The 7,038-nt window shown below is 41.1% G+C and overlaps 1 protein-coding gene across 2 annotated transcripts in view; it reads right to left on the reverse strand.

The window, feature by feature from the left end:
* The window catches only part of LOC132978367 (nuclear receptor coactivator 2-like), a 68,597-nt gene extending 61,879 nt beyond the window's left edge, over positions 1-6,718 (reverse strand). Inside the window, exon 1 of one of the 2 annotated variants that reach the window (XM_061043509.1) lies at positions 6,582-6,718. The gene's annotated coding sequence lies outside the window, so the exon portion shown is untranslated. Of the gene's footprint in view, positions 1-6,102; positions 6,314-6,581 lie in introns of those variants that run through there. The other variant, XM_061043510.1, reaches the window with a different exon arrangement.
* Positions 6,719-7,038: the final 320 nt, after the last annotated feature.

Raw genomic sequence — 7,038 nt, forward strand, 5'->3', positions numbered from 1 at the left:
TTAGTGCACTGACACGTTAGAAAGAGACGTCTTCTTTAAGGATTCTTTCACTTTGTCAGGTCTCAGATATTCTCAGGAAAACTTTTGGAAAAGCCAGTAAGTGGATCTTGATTTCAGATCTTTCGTTGTTGGAGGAAGTTACTTGAAGAAAATGTGTATTTCTAGGAAATGGGAGAAAAATAAACTTTTAATAAATGAAGGGGGGAGGTACCGTTTCGTCTGAAATATGTCACTAGATTGGGAGCGCTGATAGCCTAGCGGTTATGTCGCGCGCCCCATGTACGGAGGCAATAGTCCTGGTAGCAGCGACTTTGGGTTGGAATCCGTCCTCTGACCTTTGCTGCATGTCATCCCCCACTCTCTCTCTTTCCAACATTTCAGCTGTCCTATCCAATGAAGGTAAAAAAGAAAATGTCAATAGAATCGAGTTTTTTTTGACTGTGGAGAAATTTGATTTTGAAAGAGATTACGAGGGTGTGTGATCCAGCAGCTCCCTAATTTGAGATTTGTGCTGACTGTACACTTGTAGTTTGTATGTATTTATCTTTAGATTTGATTCTGACTTCTCGATAATGACAATAAGAGTCATTCAAAGGTGAGTCTGTCGTCTTAAAAAGGACACTCTGTATTATTTTTTTAGCTGTCCTCTAGCCTCAAACGTCTCGCAGCACGCTCCCTCCAGACACAGATGCGTGATCCTGGATCCAAACACAACACACCAGCTCGTGTCAACCTCGTCCTCAAAGCTTCATTGACTGCGTCGTGGAGTAAGTCCTGATGTAACAACATCAGAATAAACAACCACAATGTGTCTACAGATTCAGGGTCATTCTGTCTATGGTGTGAAAGAGGAATCAGGCTAAGTGTTGGACTATTAAAATTAAACATTACTACAAAAGTAAGGATTCAATAACCAGAAGAATCCCTCTCTGCTGCGTCTCCCTGCTGTCATCTTATAGCAGCAGAATCCAAAAAGTGGTGATGAGCACCACAATTAGCTCTGGCCACGGCCTACGTTTGCTCTGCAAAAGCTTGTTATGCTATTAGCTTGTATTATCGGGCAGGAGGCCTGTGGACTCTCTCTAACGCAGCTCTGCTGTCACAGTGCTGGAGACTTACAGCCGCTGTCAACTCCAGCTAACCAAATTAGCACTTGTTATGCAACCCGCTGGACTTGGCTCCCAGGTCTGCTGTTCCGACCCTGAAAAGCTTTTTGTTACGGTTCCTAAACGTATAAGACGGGTCGACTTCAAAGCGAGCTGTACATGTTGAAGTTTTCCTCATTAAAGTGTTTCAGTTTGATGTCCAACAGATGTTTAATATCAGGAGGGTTTATCTTTGGTGAACTTTGTAAATGAACCCAATGGATAATTGTATTTTTAAGGTTTATTTTTGGGCTTTTTCTGCATTTATTTTAGAGATAGGAGAGTGGATATAGAGACAGAAACTGAGGAATGACACGCAGGTCAGATTCGAACCCTGGCCACCCGCTTGAATGACCCTGGTTAGATCATCTAAACGTCACATTTGAACATTTCAGTGTCTATCTAACTATGAGAGCTTTTTGTTCTGAGAAGTATTACAGTTGTCACACTAAGTGTCCTCAGAAACATGTGAGACAGCAGGCAGGTGGTGTGCACACATGTACACTGACACTGTATTTACAAAGTCTTATTTATTATTTATATACTGATGTGTACACACCAGTGTTAACAGGTTCAACCAACAGAACCACAGGAACCAGCTCGTCTGTTTGTTCTTCCACTTTCAATAAAAGTATATTCTTCAACCTTGATGTGCATTTTATTTTGTACATTTTCAACCTCAAATCAAATCAATATTTCAAAGACATTAACAGTGAGTAATGTGATGTTCTCTGTGTCTCAAAAACTACATTTCTTCCTCTGCCTCAGCGTCTACAGTAAATACAGGTGCTGCTGAAAAACTACATTACCTTTCAGCTTATTGGATTTACTCTCCAGCTAAACCGACAAAGAAACTCCACTTTAAACTGTTTAATGGAATACCAAAATATCAATGAGGGGGATGTTATGTATATTTTACAGCATGTTGCTATTGTAAAAGTTGAGGAAATGCAGCAGTAAAGGTTGCTGCTTCTCATGTGCAATGCATTCTGGTACATGTAGGCCCTGCTGTCAGGGCTCTACGTGCAGAAGAACTCGATCAATGACTTCATAAACCATCTCCAGGGACTGGACATGAATCACACGCTGACTTTCCAATTCTACCTCTAAAGTTTTTGTCTCAGCTGAAGGAGCTGCCACGCCTTCATCATTTCTCTAAAGTGTGAATCTCTTCCTGAGAGTAGGCAAGAAAGAATTCCCTCCACATTTGATCAAAGTGTTCCTGCTGTATCTTAAGTGAGTGAGACATCTTTCAAGTTGTAGCTCTACATCTCCGCTGTGTCACGTCGCCAATAAGATCTGTGCCAGATAGCAGTTCTGATGTGTGAGAGATCTAACCTCCTCTTACTAGCTTTAGAAAACCAAATGACCAGTGGTTCTCTTCTAACCAGTGGTTCTCAACTTGTGGGTCGGGACCCAAAAGTGGGTCGCACAGCTGTTTTCAGTGGTTTGACATGGGGCCTAAATTAGTTTAATTATTTATGATCATAAACAATTATCATTAAATACTGTGATATCTTGCTATAACAAATGTTCTCACCTATCTCATTTAATGATTAAAATTTCTCAGCTGTGCCTCGCTTTGTTCAAAACTTCTGCTGAATGAAACTGTAGCGTTGTAAAAATTGTACTTTATCAAAAAACAAGTACGTGTCAATCAAATTTAAGACGTTTTGAACAGAAGCTGACCCGGTGTTTGTGCCGTTCAGAAACAAAACCTGAGGCTGTCATATATTTTTTGCTGATCTTCTTCTGGATGCATTTTGCTCGGGGAATATTACAGTAATTATGGTGTTTAGGCGCTGCATGAGGCTTTGAGAAGAGTCGTGACTCTGCGGTGATGGCTGTGTGTGCCTGTGTGTGTGTGTGTGTGTGTGTGTGTGTGTGTGTGTGTGTGTGTGTGTGTGTGTGTGTGTGTGTGTGTGTGTGTGTGTGCAGGTTAATTAGAGCACTTGGTCCCAGGAGGATCAGACCTGGAAGACGACTGTCTCTGCTACGTGACAGAGAGCCAGGTGGCAGCGTGTGTGTGTGTGTGTGTGTGTGTGTGTGTGTGTGTGTGTGTGTGTGTGTGTGTGTGTGTGTGTGTGTGTGTGTGTATGTGTGTGTGTCTGATAAGTTGGTGGCGGTGAGAAGAGCCAGACAGAAACAAACACAGCTGAGAAGCACACACACATGCACACACACACACCTTGGTAAATAATAACAGTAAACATAAAGATGAACCAGCCGAGTGCGGATCTGTAACCAAATGTAAAACAAGTTTTGACTCTTACTGCACCGCCCCGTATTCACATCGAGCTGTAGCTGCAGTATTCCACCTTTAAATATTACACCAGCGACTAAAACGACAAAAACAAGAAAAGAATCCAGAGAGGAACGGGTCCCTTTCAATCAAGTTACACCATATTTAAAAACCAGTGAGCTACCAATTAGACAAGATCTGTTAGCTAACACCGCGTCCAAACAGCACACAAGCGTTAGATACCGTATCGTGCCCGATCAGACAATCGTTCTCCATAATGCAGCCGTCAAATATTTACTTCTTTGGTGGATGGATTTCAGTTTTTTGTTGTATTTTGATGCAATGTTGTTGTTGTTTTTTTGCAGTTTACACTATTACTCTGCTAGCTATATGTCAAACAGATCGCCTTTGAGACGCTCTGATTCTTGTTGTTATTCTAAATCAGATGCAGAGCACTCACACAAATGCACTCAAATGTAAAGAAATATGTTATTTACAGGTTGTAAGGTAAAGGAGAACGGATGTGAGGATAATGCATGCATCAGCTAGTTAGCCTTTGTGTTTCTTTCCTTTGGGTTTGCTTGTTGAGGATCAAACCTGGTGGAAACCTGCTGTGGAGAAGTGCACAGTCAAGCCTCTGCCCTTCCTCCTCCTCCTCCTCCTCCCTCTGTTTCTGCTGCTGCTGCTGCTGTCATTGGTCAGGGCATTATTTGAGCCCTCACGTGGTTCAGTGAATTCAAGCCACTAAGAATCCCTCACTGGGCAAGCAGCCAATCTCATGTTAAGATCTTGGTCTTAAATACATTCCTTGCACTCTTGCTGCAGCACTGTGAGGTAGTTTTGGCACCGAAATGGACATTTAACCAGCTAAATAACACCGCCGGTGCATTAAAGCCGGGGTAGTAAAAATATAATTGTTTGATTAGATAGTGATAGTGCTGTGTAGCTGAACTGTGTAGATGAATAAACAACACGAAAACGCCCTAACACCTATAAGAAAAACAGCACAGAACATACTTCACAAAAGGGGGATAAACACAGGAACCTGGCAACCTGCATGTCGCAATCCTTTTCAAAGTTCACTTTGGGGTGCAGGAAAAAAGCAAATAAGCTCAAAAGAGCCAAAAAAAAAAAAAAAAAAAACTGTGAGTCCTGCCCTCAAAAGATAACATATCCAGAGGAGTCAGATGGCACCTGTCACGTAGGCAAACTTACAGGTTCTCTGCACTAACAGCAAACACAGACAAACCAGCACAACAGCAAATAAGGACAAATTCCTGAACCTGTCCTGCATCGGCCTACACCTGACTGTCAGACAATAGAATTAAAACTGCTCCGCGTTTCTATTCACTTTAAACTTGTGTGGCACATTAAGTTACAGCCCTGCAGCCTTTCCCATGCAACGCTGATCCATGCACACAAAAGGAGGAATGTATAGTGCATACTTATCGCTGTTCACATGTCCACTCATAGAGAAATTTGTGCACATTTTAGCTGAATAAATGTATTTTATACAACGTGGACCTTTGACCAAAGAGCAGTCGGCTTGCAGATTATGACCAGCTTTATCCACCTTACAGACTCTGGCCTCCTTTGTCAGGACATTTCTATGTGTTGGGCAAAATGTATGTCATATCCATTGTTGCCCTGCCCCCATTTCTGAACAATGTTTTTTTTTTTTTTCTCAAGCATGCTGTGTTGTGTTTCACCTGTTTTTATTCCCATTAGGCTTGGTTTCATTTGGAATATGTGTGAGAGTTAATGTGGTATTTGACAAGTCAGGATCAAAATTAATCATTGATGTTTAATATTTTATAATCATAACTTCGTCAGGAAATATATATGTATGTATATATGTATGTATGTATGTATATATATAATTTGGAGAGATGCGTCTTATTTCAACACTGCCAAAGCGCAATATAAAAGTGTGTCAAGTTGACAAGAATGAACCATAACAGAAACAGAAATTGGTCAATTTCCTCTTCAAAATAAAATACATCAAATTAAAAAAAATTAATTAAAAAAGCACTAGTGTCCGATATTATAGTAGTGAATATTGTGATTTTATGCACTAGAAGTTGGCTTAAATATTTATTAAAATTGTACCAAGTCTGAGATCATTCAAGTTGTTGTAACAACTTCAAAAATCAGGGTCGAGGATAATGATTATGCTTATTCTGTAGTTAATCTGTGGACAGTTGTTTGGGGAAAATGGCAAAATGCAAATGCTGTTCTCATATTGGTTTCCACATTAGTAAAACCTAAGTCATTCAGTTTTCTTTCACTGAGGAGTAAAGAAACTACAACATATTTCACATTTCTGGAAGAAAAAAAAGGGAATTTGAGAATTTGTGTTGGCTACAACATGTTGTAATCTCAAACAATCAATGAATCCGCAACTAAAATGATTAAACCTTTACTGTACGGAATAAACAATAAGAAGTCAATACGTGTTTTATTTTGAAAAACGAAACCGGAAACAGTATAAATAGACCTTTCTCCGCTTGAAGCTTCAGCTCGGTTGAGGAAGTCCGAGCAAATATGAAGCACGAATAAGTCCAATGTTTTTACTGTAAAACTAAAAATGTGTCAACGCCATTCACATAAACACCTCGAAAACTAAACAGGGTGTTAATCTGGAGGGGTGGAAATATCTTTAAATAATAACTTTGACAACAAAAACAAAGCAGCAGGGCTTCACGGTTCACTTACACTTTGCGGTTGATCTCCTGTGTTGATCAGGAAGAGGCTTTTTTTTAAAACAGCTAACTGTTAAAAGTTAAACAGCGAAGTCCCGTTTAGGATATTTGTACAGTTTTTCACACAGTGTTTGGACACGTTAAACAAACACAGGCACGTCAGCGTGTACTTCTGTCAGCGTGTTTTTGACAGACAACCCGGCGGAAAAGTATCATTTTTAGTTCACCGTGTTGCTATGGTTGCTAGCGAGAATATCGCCCCGAATGTTCGGTTGTTGTGGCAACCGTCAAGTGTCGCGATGTCGGCTACAAGCGCCGGGCACTCTTAAATAAAACGATAAATACCGCGGGAATTAAACCTTATTACTAAGTTAATACTGTAATTTATTCTCACACACTCACACGAATAGTAATAACAGTCATGTGAAGCTGGGAGGTGATGAGTATGAGGGGGGCGGGGGAGGGGGTCAGGTAGAATGACAGGAAACTTACCTGAGAGTTGAGGAGCCGTGTCGGTGCAGGCTGTGAGCGGTGACCCGGATGTGTCGGTCGGTCAGCGGGACGGAGCGGCAGCAGCAGCGTCCAGGGCCGGAGCCGCCATGTTCCTCCTCCTCCTGTGGCTCAGAGGCTCCTCGGCTGTTTATCTTTAACAGTAGACCCCCCCCCCCCCCCCCCCTCTCTCCACCACTCATCTCATTACCACAATGCACAGCTGACTCTCTTTAGTCCTTTAACATAAACAACCATGAGCTAAAACATTGAACAGTTTGGAAAGGCTTCAATAAACAAATACAAATAATTAGATTAGAGTTGACGTATATTGCCATGTGCACAGGTACAGGACAGTGCAGGTACATTAGAATTTTTGTGCATTTCTCCCAGAGTCAGCTCCTCTACAAACAAGTTAAAAGTATATTTACAAAAAAATAATAGAATAGCAACATACACA

The sequence above is a fragment of the Labrus mixtus genome, chromosome 8 (assembly GCF_963584025.1).
Source record: "Labrus mixtus chromosome 8, fLabMix1.1, whole genome shotgun sequence".
NCBI lineage: Eukaryota > Metazoa > Chordata > Actinopteri > Labriformes > Labridae > Labrus > Labrus mixtus.